At 34.7% G+C, this 23,186-nt stretch overlaps 1 protein-coding gene and 1 pseudogene across 1 annotated transcript in view; both read left to right on the top strand.

Annotated features, from left to right (window-relative positions):
- Positions 1–23,186, top strand: part of LOC117908962 (putative disease resistance protein RGA4) — an 86,694-nt gene that overhangs the window by 36,605 nt on the left and 26,903 nt on the right. The window lies entirely within an intron of this gene.
- LOC117908964 lies at positions 1,616–22,381 on the top strand (annotated as a pseudogene).

The raw sequence follows: 23,186 nt of genomic DNA on the forward strand, positions 1-23,186 counted from the left end.
CACATTATTTAATATTTTTATATGGATATTTTTATTTCTAAAGAAAGTAATCTTTACATGGATTGGACCACTGTTTATTTATCCATGTGGGCCAGCCCATTAAAAACCATCAAACCAACAACCTAAGGGACGACCCTGATCATTCTCAGGGGCCCACAACCTTCATCTCAAACAAAAGCCTTTGCTCACTGAAATATGGGCTACAACTTGGTCATAATTTGGACAAATTGTTGGATTCATAGTCTTTATTCCCTCTAAGCTTTCTAACTAAGGTCATAATTTGGACAAATTGTTGGATTCATAGCTAATCTAAATAATCTAATAGAGATAAATAAATAATTAATTTAAGTTCAACCCAACCTCTAAGCTTTCTAACAAGGGTCGTAACTTGAACAAATTGGTAGATTAACGCTACAACTTGGACAAATTGGTGGGTTCATAGCTAATCTGGATAATATAATAGGGATTAATAAATAATTAATTTAAGTTTAACCTAACCTCTAAACAAAGGTATTCAATTCAAGCTCAACCAACTTCATTTCTTCGAGTTCGGGTTGTGAGGTTAAACTTGGGTTAACTCTTGATCTTATAGTTCAAAATACATGTAGAATGTTTTTTAATAAAAAAAATAAAAATTTATATACTTATATCAAATTTTAAATAGTAAGTAGGACAAAATTTTAAAATAACAAAAAAAAAAAAGTTATATATCTTTTAAAAAAATGAAAAAAAAATGATATAATATAATTTGATTTTTTTTATAAAAATCTAGAAAGAATAAATATTATTATATAAAATAATATATATTATAAATATTATAAAAATATTAAAAGTTTGTTAAATAGTGATTGGAATAAGTGTTTCTATCCATAATTTAAACTTTGGTTTCAATCTAACTCAAAATGAATTCAAGTTGAAAAAGTCTAACTTAAATATTAAAAGTAATTGTCCAAACACGAATATCGAATTGGATTTGACCAACCCACCAAAGTTGCATTTCTACCAAGAACCATACACAATAATAAAATTTTAAACTATTTTTTGTTCAAGGAAACTACTCAAAAAGGAGAAATATAAAAAAAAATGATTTTATATATATAATTAAAATTAGTTAAATTTTATATATTTTAAATTTATTTATTTATTTTATATGGAAAAGAAAAAAAAAGAGTGAAATAAGTTTGAAAAAAACAAGTAAAAATGATTTGTTAACTTTAATATTTTTTTTTCTTTTCTTTTCTTCTATTTTTTTTCTTTAGTTTATTTTTCTCAAATTTTTCAAAAAATAATAATAATAATTACAGAATAGGAAAATCAATTTTAGAACTTGCTTATATGATTGCATTAGTTTTTTGTAAATAATAATTTTATTGAATGTTAAGAGAGTGGTATTAAATGCACATTATTTAATATTTTTATATGGATATTTTTATTTCTAAAGAAAGTAATCTTTACATGGATTAGACCACTGTTTATTTATCCATGTGGGCCAGCCCATTAAAAACATCAAACCAACAACCCAAGGGACGACCCTGGTCATTCTCGGGGGCCCACAACCTTCATCTCAAACAAAAGCCCATGGGCAGGATCACCTTCCACACACATCTTCATGCCAGCCACCACGCTACCAACAATCCTCCTCCATGAAAGGCCACCTCCATCACAGCAAGCAGAAAATCCAACACGCCAACCATCAACCTCCGCACAGACCTAACACTGCATAGCCGTGTTTTAGGAGTGTTAGGACGTGATTAGAGAGGATCTACTTTGAGTGTTCATGGAGTTTCGCTATAAGAGGGTGATAGACCAGAGTATCAATGCTCCCTTTGTAACTTTAGGGCCAAGGAGGAATCAGTTTACCAAAAATTCTTCATGAAACCATCCATTTATCTCAGGGAACATTTATTAAGTAGAGTCAAATAGATTTACAACTAAGAGATGATTCATTCCTTTTAATGAAGCTTGGTGGAGTCAAGATTGGCAGAGATGGTAACATACTCACATCCCAAAATTGCGTTTAAAAAGGATCTTTAGCTTGAATTTTGTGTGCCCAATTTGCGTTTTTGCAGGCATTTGCACTCAAGTCGTGTCGTTTGTTTGCAATTTCACAATCTGATTTCTTTTCTATTGTGCGTTTTTTTTTTCCTGCTAGGTTCGAATTCAAGCATCCAATTTGTGTTTTTCTGGGTATTCTTATGCCCAACTTGTGTCATTCAATTTGCAATTGTCGTTATCAGACTTCCTTCTCTCTTTTGAGACTTGCATGGTTAGAGACGTCATTTTTGTGAAATTAAGAATGCATGTTTCAACTTTCACTTCTTTCTCTCTTTCCTTTTTTTTTTTCCCTGTCATACTCCTCGTTCTGTTTGGCGATAGTAGAATTCAGGAATGGTTTCCCTTTTCTTTTTTCTTTTATTTATTTATTTTTTAATTTTTGGGTTTCTTTTGGTTATATGGATTCTACATTTTTATTTTATTTTATTTTATTTTATTTTATTTTTTTGTGAAATTGGAATTGCAGAACTTATTTTGCGTTTTACAAGCTTAGCGGGTTACGTTTCTGTTCTATTTGTTGTACTGTTGGAGGTGTTTGGTGCATTTATATAACTAGGCTTGCAATTTCGCCTTCTGATAAAGGTTAAATTTTCTCCCTTTTTATTCATTTAATTTTTAATGGTGTATTTGTGTTGGGTATTTGGTGAAATGGGGATTCTGTACTGGGTTTATGGCATTTTTTCAATTGGTTTGATATTTGTGAATGTGGGTTTTGTAGGGAAGATGTGCAAATTTTTCGAAAGTAAGAATGCAATTACAACTTTGATTTCCGTTATATTTATATTTATATTTTTTATGCTTATTTGCGTATTGGTTGATGTCAAAATTCATCTAATGGGTTGTTTTTTATTGCTTTGGATTGGTTTAATGTAGTTGGATGGTGGATTTTGTTTCTAAAACTTAGGGTCAATTTCAATTTTTTTATTTTTTTATTTTTTATTTTTATTTTTTCAATTCGAAGACCTGGGAGTCTATGTGATTGGAATTGATGTACTCAAGTTTTTGGATTTTGCTGATTGCCTTGATAAACTTGGCTTGCAGAGCCTTAAAAAATAAACTATACTCACTAAGCTATATCTCAGATGATACTTCGTCAGGGCGTGAAATGCAACTTGGAGTTTTTGTATTTTTTAAATTATTTGGGTTATTCTATTCTAAATATTTGGTAAAATTGGAATTCATGTACTGAACCTTTTTCAAGTTCTTTTGGTTGGCTTGATATATTTGGTTGTGGGGTTTGTAGATGTGGTAAGGGATGATCCTACAAACAATGTCCCGGACGCAATTTTGTCGAAACTTGGAATGCAGCTTCACAGGAGGGATCAACGCCCAATTGGAATTCTGAAGAATGCAATATATGATTATTTTGATGCCAATTACTCAAACAAATTTGATAAGTTTGACGACCTTTGCCCAATAGTCTCCACAAAAGAGGTTTGACCATTAAGAAATAAAATAGAAATTGCACTATTTGGAACTTATATTATCTTGCTATGACTAGTGCTTGACATTTTGTTGCTGTTTATATTTATTTTGCTGCCCATTTCCTGTTGGTTTCTGTCCTGTCCTTGGTGTTTTAACATTTAAGAGTCCATGAAAGTGGTATTTGTATCTGTTGCCAATTATTCCATCGACGATGTTCTAAGTAGGGAACCTAGTATCCAAACTTACATATAAAAAAAAGTCCAGAACAGGTATTCAGTTTACCAGGTTTATCAATTCTCTCCAATGTTTATTCAACTCTTAAATGCAGTATTCTGGATGTACTCCAAATTTGAAATTCCTTTGGTAAAATAAAGGCATGGTACTTACAGTGGTCTATTAAGGAAAAGGTTTGTTTGACCTAGCTTTTGTGTAAAAAATACAAAGATAGTCTTGCAGATATGTATCGTATGGGTATATATTTCTCTATCATGATACAAGTGAGAAAAAATTCAGGAAAGTTGTTTTGTTTAAAAAAAAATTGAAAGTTAATTTATGTTTTGAGAGGGACATTAGACAACCTATGATTCAAAGGGACATGTTGTCTCTTAGGAAAATATAAGTCATAGCATTCTCAATCACTTACAAGTTATTTTAGTCCTTTTAAATTGATTTATTTAATTTTTTTCTTTGTTGTAGGCAAGCAAAGAATATATTTACAACACCTACTATTATCATTATTTTGGTACTTAGCATTGATGGAGATTGTAAAAATTCTCTAATAGTATTGCAGGAGAAAAATAATATTTATGAATTTTAGTTAAACACAATTGTCATAATGATAATAATTAATTAGAATAATATAAGTTTGTAATTGGAAATTTTTTTCAAAATAAAAGCTTTTGGAAATAGTTTGAATAGGAGTAGAAATTATTGGATTTCATGGAGAGCTTAGGTGGGATCTAATGCATGGGGCTGTTTGCTATCTATTTTAGTATTTGCTGCTCTTCTCTCTTATAGGTGTTCAGTTGCAGCTTGTATTCTCTGAGCGTACTTTGGGTTGTGCCCCCTTTTGTGTTCTTCAATATAATCTTCAGGCTCATGACTAGTGCAATTTCTACTAATTGAACACTTTTCACATCAAATAATATTCAGTAATCTAAATAGCATTTATCAAATTATTTCTAACTCGCCATTAGATTTATAAAGAACCCAAAATATGAAACTCTTCTTAGGCATGAGAAATTGTCATTGTTATAAACCCCATGTTTGTCTTGTACTTACAAGCATAATTATAAAGCATGATCTGCACGTCTTATCATAAAATATAACAATGTCATAAAATAGATGATTGATAAAATATTAGAAGTCCATTACAAATGCTTAATGGAACCGAAAATTATTACAGAGCAAGTGCATATTTCACTCAAACTTTTATGCAGTAGTGGTAGCTTATAAACTCACAACTTGGACTTTATATGGTGCAAATGTATGTTATCAGCTATTGCTTTTGACCAGTCATGAGTAGATACTATTTATAAAAGGACACAAAGGAGGATATAATCCAAGTGCACTTGTAGCCGACAAGTTACTCTGGGCATCAAAATTGAAAGAAACAACAATGAAGAAAAGCAGCAGAAAGTGCCCCTACCTCCCAAACTGTCAATGAACTACTGGAAGGATCTACTACTATTCAAGATAACTTCTTCTAAGCACAACTACATGTAACAGTTCTTAGCCTGGGCTATGGTGTCAAGAGTAGGCTCATTGAAACATGCCTATTTTGATGGATTTTTGTTTGTGGGGATAGTTAAAGTGTAAAGTGTTTGATAAAATAAATTTGCTAGTTTTGATAAATTGGAATTACTACTGAATGAAATGTGAAGCTAGATATTAGGAGGAGAAAGAAAGATAATTAATTTATTTGTATGACACTATGACTTATGCATTGTGAAGCTTATTGGTTGGGAATTGTTGAACAGGGGAACTTACTTAATAGGGGAGAAAGAACCACACATATTTCTTGATGAGAAAATATAATTACATTAGCCAAAGGCCAAAAATATATGAGTAGTTCGCTAATTGCATATTATTGAAAAGGAGAGCTTAGCAACATATGATTCATAAACTTTTTACAATTTAAAGGCCTAGGTCTAATGAGATATGTTGCATCATATTACCTAATGAACCAATGAAGTTTATGGATTTCCAAAACTTCTTGGAGAGGTTCATTATTATATGGTTTTTTTTTTTTTTAGGGTTCTTTATTTTCTCTTTGCCGAGATATCTAGAATATGGCATGGTAGGTACCTTTTGCTCCATACCTCTTTGGAGCTAAATTCTTTGGCAAAGCAGGAAGAAAACAAATTAGCATCAACTTTGGCTTGACTTGAGATCACAAATCTGACTAGAGATTTTGCAGTAGTGTGTTGAGGTCTAATCTGAATCTAGGTTGTGATGTGTGCATCAAAGAGTCTTTCCAGAAGCCATGAAGCTTTTAGGTGTTTTGTGATGGCATGACTAGATAATGAGCTGCATTTTGGTCTGGAATTTGGAGTTTGGTTATGCAATTTCTGTATCTATATTTCCAAAATTATTAACTAATTTTAATTATTTTATCTATTTTTCAAAATAAACATTCAAAATTAAAAGTTTGTGTCACGAGTCTTCAGGCTTATCCGGAATAGAATGCCCTGCATTAACTCTTGCTGTTAATGCATATAATACCAGGTCACTCAACACAGCCATTTGCTTGCTTATGTTGAATTTCAATGGCTTAAAATTTATGGCTTCAATGGTTATTACCTGCTAACACTCAAACTAATTTTTTTTTTGCTAGGTAAATAAGAGCTTGTATTAGAAGTGCCTAGAAGTGGCGAAAACAGTACACATGAAGTATACAAACAGATTGCCCAAGAAACTAGGCAAAGAAGACAAAAAACCTTTCCCCTAACTAGACATATGGCCACTCCATAAAATCAAACATAGACAAAGTATGATCCTCTATAAACACCCTAGCTCAATTTGCAAGAGTATACAAAAAGAAATGTTTTAAAGCTTGGTCGGACTGTTCGATATCATTAAATGCTCTTTCGTTTCTTTCCTTCCGTAAAGTCTACATTAAGCATAAAGGGGCGACCCTCCAAGACTTCTCCCTTCTCTTACCCATAAAGGCACCATACTAACCAAGCAAATTCCTTTTAATCGAAGAATGCAAAACCCACTGCACACCAAAAAGGGAGAAAATCAAACTCCAAAGCATTGTAGCCTTTCTGCAAAACAAGATTAAATGGTCACTGGTTTCCTCTTTCTCTTTACACAAGCATATTCAAACTAATAACTAATAGTTATTGGATTTAAAGCTTGTTTGTTAATGTTCTTCATGGTTGTGCTTCTATCTTTAATCCATTCTCTTGGCCATCACCGTTTCCCTCTTATTAAGATTGGATATTTAAGTTTCAACAAAACAACCTACTAAATCCTCAAGATAGATCCTATTTATAAGGCGTGGGAGTTTTGGTCAATGTCTGCTTCCAAAATTCTTATCCATATTTCTGTGAATTCTTATGCCAGAAATTCTACTTCTTGCAGAATTTTGATGATGTCTTAGTTCCTCTTGATCACATCAGTAGGAGTTACAATGATACATGCTACATTGACTCTCAAACTGTCTTGAGGTACCACACTAGTGCTCATCAAGCAGAGCTGTTGAGGAGGGGACACACTCATTTCCTTGTGACTGGAGATGTTTATCATAGAGATTCCATTGATTCAACTCACTACCCTGTTTTTCATTAGGTTTCTTGTCTTTGATTTGATCAATGATTGTTTTCTATTAACAAGTTTCTTAATGTTTTCTTCAGTTCAATAACTTATCATGCAGATGGAAGGTGTTCGTGTCTTCTTTCCAGGTGATTGGGAGACATCTGGAATGGATGGCAAGTCTTATGCGGCTGAGGATTTAAAGAAATGTCTTGAGGGTTTGGTGCAACACTTGTTTGGTAAACTTAGATCAGGAGATTGTCTTAATCAGATGCAAACTTAATACTATCAATGGATGCTGCAGTGAGAAATATGGGTTAAGGAATTATTTTCCAGGTCTAATAATTCAAAATCTGGGAAATACTGCAAGTAAAAGGGGGGGGGGGGGGGGGGGGGGGAATAATGAAATAATAAAATGATAAATTTAAGTGGGGAAAGCAATTCATGTTATGCAAAAGCAGGTTGGTCATTTAGAAGTCAAATCAAGATAGTCCAGAATAATGTAGAGAATTATTTGTGATTCTCAAGGTACTTGTTAAGAATCATTGACAAATTACCTAAAGAAACATTTAAGAGTGCTATTGTTATTGAAATTTCTGAAATCTATCAGAAAGGTAGTTTTCATCTTGGGGTTTACCATATACTGTATAGAATCTGCATGGGTTAAATCTGTTGAAATTTGCAGGTAATGTGGAAATGCGCTGGAGATATATTTTTAGGTGTGCTTTTGATCTGGCTGGTGGTTACATTTTAGCACTATATATTTTGAATTTCTTTAAAACTTTGTTTTTGAACTAATTTTAGTAGAAACAGGCTCCATTTCATTTTTCTGTTGTTACCTTTTGAAAGAAAGGGTAAAAGTCATTTAAAAAATGTGAACTTTAGTTTATTCCATTGCTGGCATGTGTGGCTTTCATTTGTTATTGAAGACACTAAGATTCATAGACTGATAATAACAGTAATAACAGTAATGTTGATGATAAAATAATATAAAAGTAGAAACAAAATTAGTTGTCACTTTTTTTTTTCTTTTAGTTTCTTTGTTTTTCTTACTCCTCTGATGCGGGGAGGGGGTGTGGGGCTCTTTGTTGTCGCCAAATGTGAAAAAGAGGATGCATTATGTCCTTTTATTTTGGACTTACAGGACCTATTATGAAGGCATTGCTTTCTTCAATGTATATTTATGACTTCAAGACATTTTTGTATTTTATTTTATGGCAACATTTTTTAGTGTCACTATTGAAGGAGAAATTCATAAGCATACATACACACATGCTAGTAGGCATACACAAACACTGATGTTCCACACAGTAATTAAAAAATTCTTGCTTTGAGGAGTATCTTTTTCCAGAACGCATGTCCATGTCAAATGGCAACATGCCAATGACTATTTCCAGCAAATGGAATGCTGGCAACACTGTTATGGATTGAATGTTTTCCTTTCCCTGTTCCTTGTAGTGAATGATATGTACACTTTAGTTGCTCTTACATATTTGATGCATTGTGCTTCATGCCCTAACTGATGCAGAACAGAAAAGTACCAGAAAAAAATGATAGGAGTCTAGGAATTACTTCCAAAAACCTTAGGCTTCGCATATAGGTTTAGTTTTCATCACACAAAAAAGAAAACGATGAAAGCTGGAAGGTTTTATGTTTTCATTCATTGATCCTTGTTAGAAAAATTAGGAGAATCCAACCTATGGTAATCACCTTAGAGGAGGGGAGGGGGTGAATAGGATGATGGTCTCTTTTTGCAAATTTATACTATGTGAATGTAAGAGACAATTATATGCAAGTATATAATAAACAATGTAAAGACAATTGCATATAAATTAAAAGAGTAGGGAAGAGAGAATGCAAACACAAGATTTTATAGTGGTTTGGCGCAATCCGGCCTACATCCACTCTCCTCTAGCTTTAATTCCAAGCTTGAGGTTCCACTAATTCAAGGCTTCCAAACCAAGCCTTCAAGTAATATAATTGGATTATGGTTCCAATTCACCCTCTTGAACTTTTGGCTCCAAGCACCTTTTACACTTCTCAAGAGATATCCCAATCTTGAACAACCCCTTAAGTGATACCCCACACTTGAGAAACTTCCTCTCAAAGATTTACAAATAAATGATTTCACAAAATCCTAGTACAAAAACTTTAAGCTCAAATGATACAAGAAAACTAGGATTGAAAGGTGCACTAAGGATATGCAAGTTTTAGAATAATGATGCACTCAAAAACACTCTTCCAAGGCTCAAATATATTCAAGAAAGGTTTGGGAAGGTTAAACTCTTGAAACAATGAAGATTAGAACCTTTTTATAGAAGAAAAAAGTCAAACTAGCCGTTAGGGGTTTGACCAGTCGAGCTAGGGGTCGACCGGTTGACTAGCCGTTAGCATTTAATACTTGGCAGGTAACCGTTGGACTTCGATCGGACCTCAACTGGTTGAGGTTCAACCTTGACCGGTTGAACAACCGTTCTGGAAGAAAGAGAAAGTTTTTTGCACCCTCGACCGGTTGAGCTGGGGGTCGACCCGGACCTCGACCGGTTGAGCTGGGGGTCGACCCAGACCTAGACCAATTGAGTTGGCGGTCGACCAGTTCCTCATCCGGTTCAACCGGTTGAGCCGTTTTTGGCTCAACAACCAAGTTTTTTCAACTTAAAACCTTTTAAAACAAGTTTGAAAAACATTTAACACAAGGTTTTAGTTGAAAACATGAAATCATCCAATTTTTAAAATATTTAAAACAAAATAAATCTTGGATGATTTTGGTGCATAAGTAAAGAATGTAATGTATGAAAATCCTAGTGCACCAACAACCTTACAAAGAGATCTTATGAAACTTGGGTCTTAAAAAACACTTCTCTTTGAGGTGGTCTTCTTCTTCATGATTTCTTCTTGGCTTGATTTGTCTTTGTGATTGCCACTTTGGAAATCGTCTTGTCTAATCACACTTGAAATATAATCATTAGTTCTCAATCTTGTTTTGTTATCATCAAAATCAAGATTAACCAAACCTTGGTTTCACAATCCTTTTAGAAGATAGAGTGATCATCTTTGTAAATACAACCCTAAGACCCCTAAGACTCTTAAGACCCCTAACACTCTTTGGAACCAATCACAGTAATAATAAAGCTGAGAAATCAGAAACTTGAACTGATAAATAAAAATTAAAAGGCACTTACAAATATAAAGCATTAATGACTTTGGAAATAAGAACACTCCAATACCCCCCACGCCCTTTGGAAAACTCAACCTTGACAAGTTAAAGGCATGAAATTTCTCATAAAGATCACAATTCAACTGCTGAAATTCATTGCTTGTGATCCACATACAATCTCAAAGTGGCCTTTCTCTCCATTTCACAAGATACTTTTGATAACCTCCTCTTCTGGTTGAAACAATTTAGTGATTAACAACTTTTCAATCTTCTCTTTCAATCAAGGGGCTGGTAGAAGATGACCATTTGGACCATTAATTGATGTAGCAGCTTTAAGATTAGGATAAAGGGTGTGGTCTTCAATATTAGAATCTTATTAATGCCCATATTTTCTGGCAAGTCAAGTACATAAGCGTTGGGACTTGTTTTCCTGAGAATTTTATAGGGACCAACTTTCTTTGAGTGGAGTTTCTTATAGGCACCTCTAGGATATTGTTCGGGCCTTATTCACACAATAACCATATTACCTTCAATAAGTTCAGCAAATTTTCTTTTCACATCATTGTATGACTTATTTATTTATTTGATGGGCAAGCAGGAAAAACATGTAATCATATGACTTATAATTTCATTGATGAAAAGAATTTTCATTGAACATGATAATGTATGTCATCTATATGCTCACTAAAAGCATCGGCTTCAATGCTAGGTCATGCATCCATTGTTAAAGGAACCAAATCCATAGGCTTTTTAGGAAGTGATTCAGTCACAATCTCAAAAGGACTGTGACCAATAGACCTGTTCAGGGAGCTATTATTTGCAAATTCGGCCATTGATCTGATCTCCAGCTAGGCAGTGAAGTAAATGATCCAAGCTTCAATTAACAACTTCTATTTGGCCATCTGTTTGAGGGTGAAAAGCAAAAGAAAACTTTAGTTTGGCATTCAGTATTTTCCATAAAGTTCACTAGAAGTAACTCATGGACCTCCCATCCAGTTTAGGAAAATCATGAAGGCGAACAATTTCCCTAAAGAAGAGTTTTTTTTTTTTTTTTTGATAGGTATTCCTTGAAGAAGAGTTTAACAATCAGGCAACATCTTTAGTCCTTAAGCATGGGATAAATTGTACCATCTTGGAGTAATGATTTATCACTACAAGTATGCAATCATGTCTCTGATAGTTTTCGGCAAACCAGGGACAAAATCCATGCATAGGTCTAGCCATGGCTCATGTGGCACAGAAGTGGCATGTATAGACCTGTATTCTTCCTTTGCCTCTTTGATAATTTGTAGGTTTGATGTCTGGAGACATTCTTAGCCACATCTTTTTTCAGACTTGGTCAATAAAAATGATTTTCCACCATTGTAATGGTTTTATCTCTTCCAAAATGACCAGTTGTTTCTCCAGCATGACGAAATGATGTTTTGGGTAAGCAAAGCCGAGTCCCTTTGAAGCAATATCAATCATGTAAAAAATCACCATATTCTCCCGAATTTCCAAGCACTAAAGCAACGCATATAGTGCTAAAATCTTTGGAAGAAGGATAAGGTCTCTTGAATGAGTCAAATCCAACAACTTGTACAGCAATAGAAGAAAGAGTGTATGCCAATTTGCTAAGAGCCACTGCAAAGAATTCTTTGTCATAGGTACAATATTTCTGTTTTGCTTCATTAAGCTTTTTGCTGAGAAATGCAGTAGGGACACCTCTAACTCTTATATTTGATGCATTGCATGCCGCTTCTAACACCTCCCGGAAAATTTGGAAGCTGCAAAACCAGTGCTTCAATTAACATTTTCTCAATTTCTTTGAAAGCCTGTGATGTTGCCTTGGTCCAATTCAACTGATTTTTCTTCACACAATAAATTATAGGGGCTGTAACATTGCTGAAACTTATGATGAAATGTCCATGGAACATTTCTAGCCCATGGTAACTTTGTACTTGTTGTGATGTGTTGGGAATTAGGATGGCTTTTACTTCATTCATACTTCCAATCCTTTTGCCAAAACAACAAGCCTAAGAATACTACTGCTGAGATCATGAAAGAGCATTTCTTGAAATTTATGTAGAGCTTTTCTTGGCGAACAACTGTCATAACTTGCCATAGATGGGAGATGTGATCTCCTTTGGTCTTGATGTAATTAAGATGTCATCAAAGTAAACAACTAGGAACTTTTCAATAAATGGCTGAAGTGCTTGATTTATGAAGCACATGAATGTACTAGGGGCATTTGAAAGGCCAGAAGGCATGACTAGCCACTCATAGAGGCCATCTTTTGTTTTAAAGTCCGTCTTCCATTCATTTTCCAATATACTGCTTATTTGATGATATCTACTCTTTAAATCCATCTTTGAAAATATGCAAGAGCCAGCCATCATGTCATATCTAACATATGATTGAATCAAGGGATAGGAAATTGATACTTGATGGCTATCTTGTTAGTAGTGTGACTGCTAACTACTATCTTATTTTTTTGGTGTTAGCAAGGCAGGGACAGCATGAGGGCTTAAACTTTCATGAATAGTTCCCTTGGACAGCAACTACTCCACTTGTCCTTTTAGTGCTTCATGCTCACTTGGATTCATATGATAGGCTGGAAGATTAGGCAATTGAGGCCTTGCCATAAAATCTATAAGCATGCTGAATGTTGTGTAGAGAGGAAGGTTTTTGAGCAACATCTATGGTAGGTCTTTTCAAGCAACATCTATGGTAGTTCTTTTTGAGCAACATCTATAGTCATCAGGATCATAGGCTCTATAATCAAATGAATTTCGGTTTCTTCATCTTTTTGTTGTTCTTGTTCTTCTTCATGCTCCATTCTGATGTACAAATTTTTCTTTGGACAATTTAGGTTATTTGGCTAGGTTGTCGACACTTAAAACACCTATTAACCTTACCCTTAGGACTAACGGCATTAGAAGACTACAACTTAGACCTTGTAGGTTGGATAAATGGCTTGAATTGGCCTATTCTTGCACTGCAACCTACATCAGTGAACCTTCTCTGCACTGGTTCTATGGATGAAACTCACATCCCAAGTACTCCTCCATATCTAATGCAAATTGAAAAGCATGTTCTAGGCTGTATAATAGCTTTCAAGGGAGATCTGGTTGAGGGAGGGGGATAGAAACACGGGTTTCTTCCATCGTATGACAAACGCCCATCATAGAAACAATTCTTTGGACATAATTAAGATCAATGGGGAATGGCTTTCAGAGGAGCAGGAGATTAGGGAAGGAATTGCTAATGCTTTTCATCAGTTACTATCAGAAGATACGGGGTGGAAGGCGGACATTGGAAGGCTTCAGCTTGATCAAATCAGTCAGCAAGAAGCAAAAAATCTGGAGAGTCTTTTTACAGAGGATGAAGTTCATACGACTTTGATGGAGATGAATGAGGATAAAGCCCCTGGTCTGGATGGCTTTACTATGGCTTTTTGGCAAAGTTGTTGGGACTTTGTTAAAGAGGAGATCCTAGAAATGTTCAAGGAATTCCACGAGCATAGTTTTTTCCTCAAGAGCCTCAACAATACTTTTCTAGTTTTGATTCCCAAGAAAAGTGGGGCTGAGGACCTTGGAGATTTTAGACCTATTAGTCTTCTGAGGGGGCTTTATAAGTTATTGGCTAAAGTGCTAGCTAACAGGCTTAAGAAAGTGGTTGGAAAGGTGGTCTCCACTTCTCAAAATGCCTTTGTGATGGGAAGACAAATTCTTGACGCTTCTTTAATTGCAAATGAAGTGATAGACTTGTGGCAGAAACGAAACGAAAAGGGCCTTATTTGCAAATTGGACATAGAAAAAGCTTATGACAACATCAATTGGAAGTTTTTGTTGAAAGTTTTGCAAAAGATGGGCTTTGGGTCTAAGTGGTTGGGGTGGATGTGGAGTTGCTTGTCTTCAGCCAAATTCTCAGTTTTGGTTAATAGGGTGCCTCTGGCTTCTTCCCTAGCATTAAGGGCCTTAGACAAGGAGATCTCCTATCTCCTTATCTCTTTGTTATGGGAATGGAAGTGTTGGATGTTCTTATTAGGAGAGCCATGGAGGGGGGATTTTTATCAGGGTGTAGCATTAGGGGTGGCAGCAGATCCTCTTTGAATATCTCCCATTTATTTTTTGCTGATGACACAATTGTGTTTTGTGAGACTAGTAAGGAGCATCTAACTCACTTAAGTTGGATTTTACTCTGGTTTGAAGCGGCTTCAGATCTAAGGATTAACTTAGCCAAAAGTGAAATTATTCCAGTTGGAGAGGTAGAGGAGATTGAAGAGTTGGCTGTTGAGTTAGGCTGTAAGGTGGGGTCCTTACCCTCTCAGTATTTGGGATTTCCTCTAGGGGCTCCTAATAGAGCTCCTTATATGTGGGATGGGGTGGAAGAGAGAGTAAGGAGGAGACCTGTGCTTTGGAAACGGCAATATATCTCCAAAGGGGGAAGAATCACTTTAATAAAAAGTACTTTGGCTAGCATGCCAATCTATCAAATGCCTATTTTTAGAATGCCCAAGATTGTTGCTAGAAGGCTAGAGAAAAGTGCAAAGGGACTTCTTGTGGGGAGGGGGAAATCTGGAGGGGAAAATTCATCTATTTAATTGGGAGGTGGTTTGTACAGACAAGGAAAAGGGTGGGCTAGGCCTTAGGAAGCTAGCCATGTTGAACAAAGCCTTGCTTGGAAAGTGGATATGGAGGTATGCTTGTGACAAAGATAATCTTTGGAAGCAAGTGATTACGGTGAAGTATGGGCAAGAGGGTCTTGGATGGAGGCCAAAGAAGGCTAATGGGGCGGTTGGAGTAGGGGTTTGGAAGGAGATTTGGAAAGAATCAGATTGGTGCTGGGATAACATGATATTCCGAGCTGGGAAGGGCACCAAGATCAGATTTTGGACAGATGTTTGGTGTACTGATACAGTGCTATCCCATTGCTTTCCTCATCTCTTCATCATGGCTGTTCAAAGGAGTTCAACGGTTGAGGAAATGTGGGACCAACATTTTGGTCAAGGAGGTTGGAACCTAAATTTTTTGAGGGACTTCAATGATTGGGAGCTAGATATGATTGGGGATTTGCTCCATGTGCTAAGGGGTCATAGGCCTTCTTTGGAGGAAAACTCAGTTTTTTGGAGGCAAGGAAGAAATGGTCAGTTCAGGGTCAAGGAAGCTTATAGCTTGTTGACCAATCCTAATGAAACCGGCTTTCCTTCAAGAAGTATTTGGGTGGCTAGGGTGCCAACTAAAGTCGCCTTCTTTGCTTGGGAGGCGACGTGGGGGAAGGTGCTTACTCTGGATAGACTACAAAGAAGAGGGGTGCAACTTCTGAATTGTTGTTTTTTGTGTGGGTGTGAAGAAGAAAATGTAAATCATATCCTTATACATTGTATAGTGGTTAGAGCTTTGTGGGATATTGTCCTTGGGTTAGTAGATGTTAAATGGGTCTTTCCAGAAACTGTAAAGGAGGTCTTAATTAGTTGGAGGGGCTCCTTTGTGGGGAAGAAAAGGAAAAAGGTTTGGGATTCCATTCCGTTGTGTATTTTTTGGACGGTATGGAAGGAGAGGAATAGATTAGCTTTTAGGGGGGGTGTGTTGAATATTCAGAAGTTAAAGAATTTTTTTGTCTGTAATTTGTGGAGTTGGGCCAAATTGTATTTAGGTGAGGAGACTTTCTCTCTTATAGGCTTCCTGGAGTGGGTAGCACCCACTTAAGGGGAGGTGATTCTTTTTGTCTTTGTTTTTTGAGGCCCTAGCCGCCTTGTATACCCCTTGTATGCTTTGTGGCTTTTTGCCTCTTTATTAATGCATTTCCTTTTACTTATCAAAAAAAAAAAAAAAAAGTTCTAGGCTGTATAATGGCTGATGCATCAACTCTCTTCTCATTTTAGGTCTCAATCCAGCTTTGAATCAAGCAAGAGTTTGCCCTTGGATCTTCTACTATTTGACTCCAAGTCTTTAGCTCATGATATCTTTGCATGTACTTTGGTCTCTGCAACAGACATGTTGTTCTGATTCATAGTAATGAGGTGATTACATAACTTATTACAATAATTGATCCTGCATGTATTTTTCACATAGCTTATCCTTCATCTCCTGCCATGTGCTGACAGGTGGTAGCCTCATCTTCCCATCTTCCTAGTATCTCTTTCAACATCTGTCCACTAATCTTTTGCTAAGCCTATTAGTTTCATTTTAGTAAACCACCCTCTCTGTTCATCATTCATACATACCAATCAAAACAGTCCTCAATTGTAGCTAGCCAATCAAGAAATTGAGTAGCATTGCCCTTCAAATTAGAACTTCTCCTTTTACTTTCCTTGTGATATCTTCAGCAGTTTCACAAGGTTTGCACCTTGTTTGAGGTAGTCCTGTAGCCCATTCAGATATAGGATATTGTGGTGCATGACCGATGTTCCTCCAAGTTTTTGTTGTTATTAATTTGAGATAATTCTCCTTGCACAACACGTGCTAAATCATTAGTGGGCTGAGATATTTGTGTCTCAATGTTGCTTAGTCGAATATGCAGGCTATCAAGCTGTTCCATCACCACATAGTATCTCATCATGTTGACTATTAGATAAATCTATTTTGAAACTCCTGCTAGGTCTTGTAATCATGATCTCAGCTTGCTCTGATGCCAAAATTGATGCTGAACAGAAAGGTAAAAGAAAACATGTTGGGACTCTAGGGATCACTTCCAAATCTTAGGCTTCACACTTAAGTTCAGTTTGCATCATGCAAACAAGTTGAACTATCGCAGTACGATTGGTTCATAATAAGGTGTCATCTGATTGGTTCTCGTGGAGACAACCTGTGATCATTCAAACTGGAGGCTGCACCTGATTGATTACATTGAAAGTTGGAAGGTTTTGTATGAGATAAATGAACCAACTTTATACACTATAACTCTAGACCTTAGACTCTTTTGGAGCTAATGGCAATACTAATGAAGTTGGAAAATCAACAATGTGAACTGATAAAAAAAATTGAAAGACTCTTGAAAATGTAAAGCATTAATGATTTTGGAAATAAGAACACTTGTGATCCTTTGACTAGACTCATAAACAAAACTTAGACTGAAATCCACATTGAAGTATATAAAATCCCGACTGGGCCTATTATCATCCAAAGTATGCCAAATCATAATTTGGGCCTTAAGAGTCCAATCTCTATGCATTTGTTAACCTTTCACAGTACGATAGTTTAAAAAAAAAAAAATTCTAAAATTATCCTAATAAGAAAAATAATTTCAAATATATCATAGTTTTGGATAGATAAAAAAAGAAAATATTTTTTAGAAAAATCATCTTTTCAAAAGACAATTTACTTTCTTTAAAAAAAAATTATTTAGTTAAAACAGTCTCTTTAAAGGGACAATTTCCAAATAAAATGAGGGAAAAACTGTCTTAAAAAAAATAAGAAATAATTTTTTGAATAGGCGATTTTGTTAAAAAATAATAAAATTGTAAAAAATAGAAAATCATTTTTTGAAGATATAATTCTATTTTTTTTATAAAAAAAAGGTGAGAATTTTTCATAAGAAATAAAATAAAATAAAATAAAATAAAAATAAAAAACCAAAACCAAAACAAGAAAGTGAGAATTTCAAAAAGGTCCGAATTTAAAATATATATATATAAAAAGTGGGAAATTGTCTCTTAAATAGACTATTTTCTCAAACTAAATAAATAAGTGGAAAATGTATCTTCAAGTGATGATTTTCACTAAAAAAAAAAATTTGGTGAGAAATCGACTTTCTCAAAAACTTTAAAAATCATATAATTATTTGATAAATTAATAATAAAATTGTTTTTCATAAACTCATTTTTCACTGATGATATTATTTTAATTTCGTCAACATTTTGGAGTCATTTGGTCATACGCTTTTGAAAAAGAAAATTACAATATTCAACAACCCAGTACAGTCTAAATTTCATGAAGGCACTATTTATAATTAAAAATGCATTTGCTAACAAACACGATTATAGCATCAGAGAAGAGCCATGTCCCCAAATCTGGCAGTAAAAGTTCTTTTTACAAGCTAACCTCAGGGATCCAATTACTACATTATTGTGTTAACCATGAGCATTGGTGCTCCTGTTCTGCTTGCATGGTTACACTGAACATGCTATCCAAATGTGCTGGTTGACCGAATGAGGAACTCTAGGAAAATGAATGAATTCATAGTGACATAGCTACATTGAATGCAACTTGTGTGTTTGTGTGAACAGGATTGGGCGAGTTAAAGAGAGTTTTTAGAAGGGATAATACCTTTTTAATTGGTCGTAGTGTTCAGTATGCAGCTGGTTCAGTGATCATGAGGCCAGTTTATAATACAATTTTCTTGAGATTTTTATTGAAGTGATCCCTTGAAAAGTCAGGCTACTTTTTCAAGAAGTAAATGTTTTATCTTGTAGGTTGTAAAAGATGCATTCTCAGAATAGGTGCCTTGATTATGTTTCTTCAGCAGAAGAACCTACAATTAGGGTCCTGTGTATATCCTTTCTTGGAATTTTCATAAATTTACCAGTATTAACTTCCTATTTTAGGACTAACTGTTCAGAAAATCTATGGAAAAGACTGAAGAGTAAGTACTAAGTAGAACCTCCAAGGGCTGCTAAAAAGCACTTCCCAGGGCCATGAGCCAAAACTGGGCCACTTGGAAAGGGGTTGTAACAAGTCACTTGACTAGGGGTTGTTAGAGGCCATCATTAGTCAAGATTGGTTTTAGATTCAACTTTAGGAATTTATTAATTTTTCCTGATTTCTCTTTTATTTTTAGTTACATAATCATATTTGACTCTTGTTTTCCACTCTAAATTCACAATACCTTAGATAGAAATTTTTAACTTCAGAACATGAGTTGGGATGTATCAGAGAAGAAAGTTTCAAATCCCTGGACTAGCATTTCTGTAATGCCTCAGTGAAATTTTATTGTATGATTATCTACTTGAAGTAGCAAACCATTATCCTTTTATTGCCATTGAATTATGAAACCATTATGCCATTACATTGACATCTCCAAATGAATGGTTTTAATTTGAATAGTTTTGTATTAACTTATTATTTGACAATTATTGCCTATAGTTTTTTGGCGGAACTGCTATGATCTCACTAGGCAACATCCATTGATAATTTATCAGGAGAAATGGTTGGAAGTTTTAGGTTGTGGGGTGACAGAGCAAGAAATATTAAAGAAAAGTGGGAAAACAGGTAATGTTGCTTGGGCTTGGATTGGAACGGCTAGCAATGGTTCTGTTTGGGATACCTGATATTCGGCTTTTCTGGTCAACTGATGAGCGGTTCACCTCTCAAGTAATTCCCTAATTCAGTAAATGATACTGTATTTTATTTTATTCTCCTTTTCTATGTCTTTGTGGTTAAGTAATCATTTCCAAAATTGATATCCTTAGGAAAATAAAGCATGCTGAAAATTGACCTTGTTGACATTCTTAATGTCTGATTTAGGTTCCCTGAATGTTTAATTTAAACGCTTTGTATGCAGTTCTCAAAGGGCCAGCTTGGGGTCAAGTTCAAGCCATTTTCAAAGGTATTGCTTATATTTTTCTCAGTTTGATAATAGTAGTATCTTCTTCTGATGTTGTGTTAATTGAAACTATTGCATAATTTTCATGCAAAAGGATCCAAGACATTTTGGGGGCCTGCATTTTTAAGTATAACCAGAAAAAGTCCTTTATGCAAATTTGTCTTTTACATTCTGAAATCGAAAAGATTAATTACACACAACATAATAACTAAATATTTATACCTGTTAGAGCCCCTTGTAACCTTCTCTATTGGCTGCTAGAAACTGACTATCGTCTTTTTGCAGTATCCTCCTTGTTACAAGGACATGAGTTTTTGGATTAATGAGTCGTTCACAGAAAACAATTTATGTGAGGTTGTAAGAGGAGTTGCTGGAGATCTTGTCAAGGAGGTATGCCTTTTTATGTTTCTTCTTGTAAATTGTTCATTAGCTATAGCTCTCTTCATGGTTCACTTAGTAGAATTTTCCTAACCATTTGTATAGTTACACTGAAAGCACCGAACCAATTTGTGTTTTAATTAGGGGTGTTCAGGGTTTGGTTTGTTTAGTTTTGAACTTTAAAATAAAACCAAACCAGTCTAATTGGTTTTATGTATTAGGAACCCAAATTGGCCTAATTGGTTTTATGTATTAGGAACCAGACTAATTGAACTTAAAGAGAGAACTGATTGGTTCAGTTCTGTTTGATAACAATAATTGATATAAGTTAATTTACTATATTTCGGTCAACAACAAACACTGATTTTTTTATTTTTTATAATTAATTTGGGCCAAAACCAAAAAGCTCATAATAGGACATTGTTGGTCAAAAAGCTTAAAATAGTTTATTACAACAAGTTGCTTTAGAGGTTGCTCAAATTACATCATTGTAACTCATTTCAAATCATATTATTGTAACACAGCCGCATGAATGACTATTGTTATAGTCTATGCTTATCATACTAAGTAGTTCAAAAATATGAAAAACTATGTTTGGTTTGGGATTCTATCGAGTGTGAAAGAAGTGTGCCAAATTAATAACGTAACTAATGGTTATTGTATATTATAGGTGTATGTATATAACTTTTGGTTTGGTTTGGTTTATTATTTGTTTTCTAAATGGCATAGTTCAGTTTTTTTTAGAAAACCAAAATTGTTGAAAAATCTTCAAAAATTGATTGGTTCAGGCCAGTGTGGCTCAGTTCTATCATTTTTGTCCATTTAATTGGTTTTTTACACACCCCTAGTTTTATTTCACTTTTCAGTTCTTGGACTTTCCATGAAAATAATATTGTTGTCATGAAGCTACTGAGGCAGTTATGGACCAATTCCATCCTCTGAAGCTGCTCATAAAAGAGATCCTCTCTCTTCTTTTCTATCTACCATCAGTTGCAATAATAGATCCAGTTTGCACAAAGCCAAGCTTAGAAAATCTGGTCATTGACAACCTGAATAGTCTCTGGGAGCATCCAGTATCTTTTCTCCTTTGTGAGGGTGGGTAACTGGTCTGGGTCCCCTGCATCATTTTTCATAGGTTGCAGAGCTGCTGTGTCCGTATAGGAAATAACATGTTCTTCCTTCATAGCTTTGAGTGCCATCAGGAATTGGACATGCTAATATGAGTGGGAGGACTCCAGATGGTGAACTTACGAAGACCTCCACTCTGATTCATTGATGCCAAACATATAATTGTGATAAAGAGAGGCTTTGGAAGTTGATATTCTTTTAAAGTGTTTCCAATATTGAAGGTTTATAAAGAGGTTAAAATTGAGAAATTACTATTCTCTAAATAATAGGATCGTAGTCGGTTTTTCGTTCAAAATTTGTCCTATATTCCAAGATGATTGTTGACAATCTGATCTATAGTGAAACAGTGGCCATAATAAGTCCCTATTTTCCTAGTGCCTGAAAGTGAAGCTCCATTCTGAAGTTTTCTAAACTATAAGATACATTTTTGACTTCCAGGTGCAATTGATCGACAATTTCACCAACAACAAAGGAATGACCAGTCAATGTTATCGGATAGCATACTGGTCCATGGAGCGTTCACTTACAGATGAGGAGATAAACGAGTTGCAGGTATTTCATGTTTAGGGGATTTTGTACAAGTGATTAGTATTTCGTCTTGATTACAGGTAATGACTAATAACCTGGAATTTGGCTATGATTTTGGGGTGCAGTGGAATGTTAGGGAGCAAGTGCAGAGCAAGTTGAAGGTTGTTCTTAAATGAGATTTCTGATGCTGGGAACCTAATTTTTCTATCTCACTCTGATAAGTCTCCTTGTGAACATTTTCTATTATTATTCTTTTTGTTCCTACCTTGTACATTTTACAATTATCAACAAGAGTTTGAACTAGGTACAGTCGGGAAATTAGGCATTCAAAACCAGCTTTAATGGGAGAAACACTTTGAGGAAAATAAGGAAAATGTACTAGAAAGAATAATGCATATGTTGTTCAATGTGAAATTTATTTTTGTATACAATGTTTCTCTAGTAATTTTAACAATGCCTGACCTTAAATATAGTAATTAATTGCTATTTTGTAGTTGTGTTCCCTTTTATTTTAATTTTTAATATTTTTTTTAAGAACATCATAAACAACCATTTTATTGTATTAAAATAGTAGGTAAAAAGCAAGATGAGAAATCTTCCCAATTAGTATAAAACACCCTTATGCAATATTTATGAAAATAGGTGTATAGTGTCCAAAAAGATCAATTTATCTTATAGGCCAAACTGGTTTGGACAATGCTCACTATAGATCCATAAGGTAAAAAAATCTCTTATAGAAGAAACCGAATGTCTTACTCCATGCTTTGCTAACACTCCCTGCACAACTGCTTTAGCAATGAACAACAATGAACCTAACAAAATGGCCATATCATTTCTGATCGAATATCAATGATTTGAAGTTATGACCCCTCAAACTTCTAGGGTTCTCTTTTTTTTTTTCCTTGGTCATCCGTGATATTAGAATGGTAGAAGCTACTTCTAATAGGAGATTGGAGAGGCCTAAAGCTTTTGCTTGCAATAAACTCTCTAGAAAGGTTAGGATCTTTGCCTCAATGGCTAAACTCTGACTTGCATATATAGAGAATTCTCTTATTATTATACCAAAGTGGTCATTGAGTAACTCTCTAATCCCTAACTCCCCTAGTTACCCAAAGAACCCCATTAACAATTAGCATATAACCTATGCAGCAATGCTACACTGATGGAGCCTTTAGGAACTATTTTCATGTTTGTTACGCTAATTCATCCTCAATATTATGTCAATGCCAAC

The sequence above is a fragment of the Vitis riparia genome, chromosome 19, assembly GCF_004353265.1.
Source record: "Vitis riparia cultivar Riparia Gloire de Montpellier isolate 1030 chromosome 19, EGFV_Vit.rip_1.0, whole genome shotgun sequence".
Taxonomy (NCBI): Eukaryota; Viridiplantae; Streptophyta; class Magnoliopsida; order Vitales; family Vitaceae; genus Vitis; species Vitis riparia.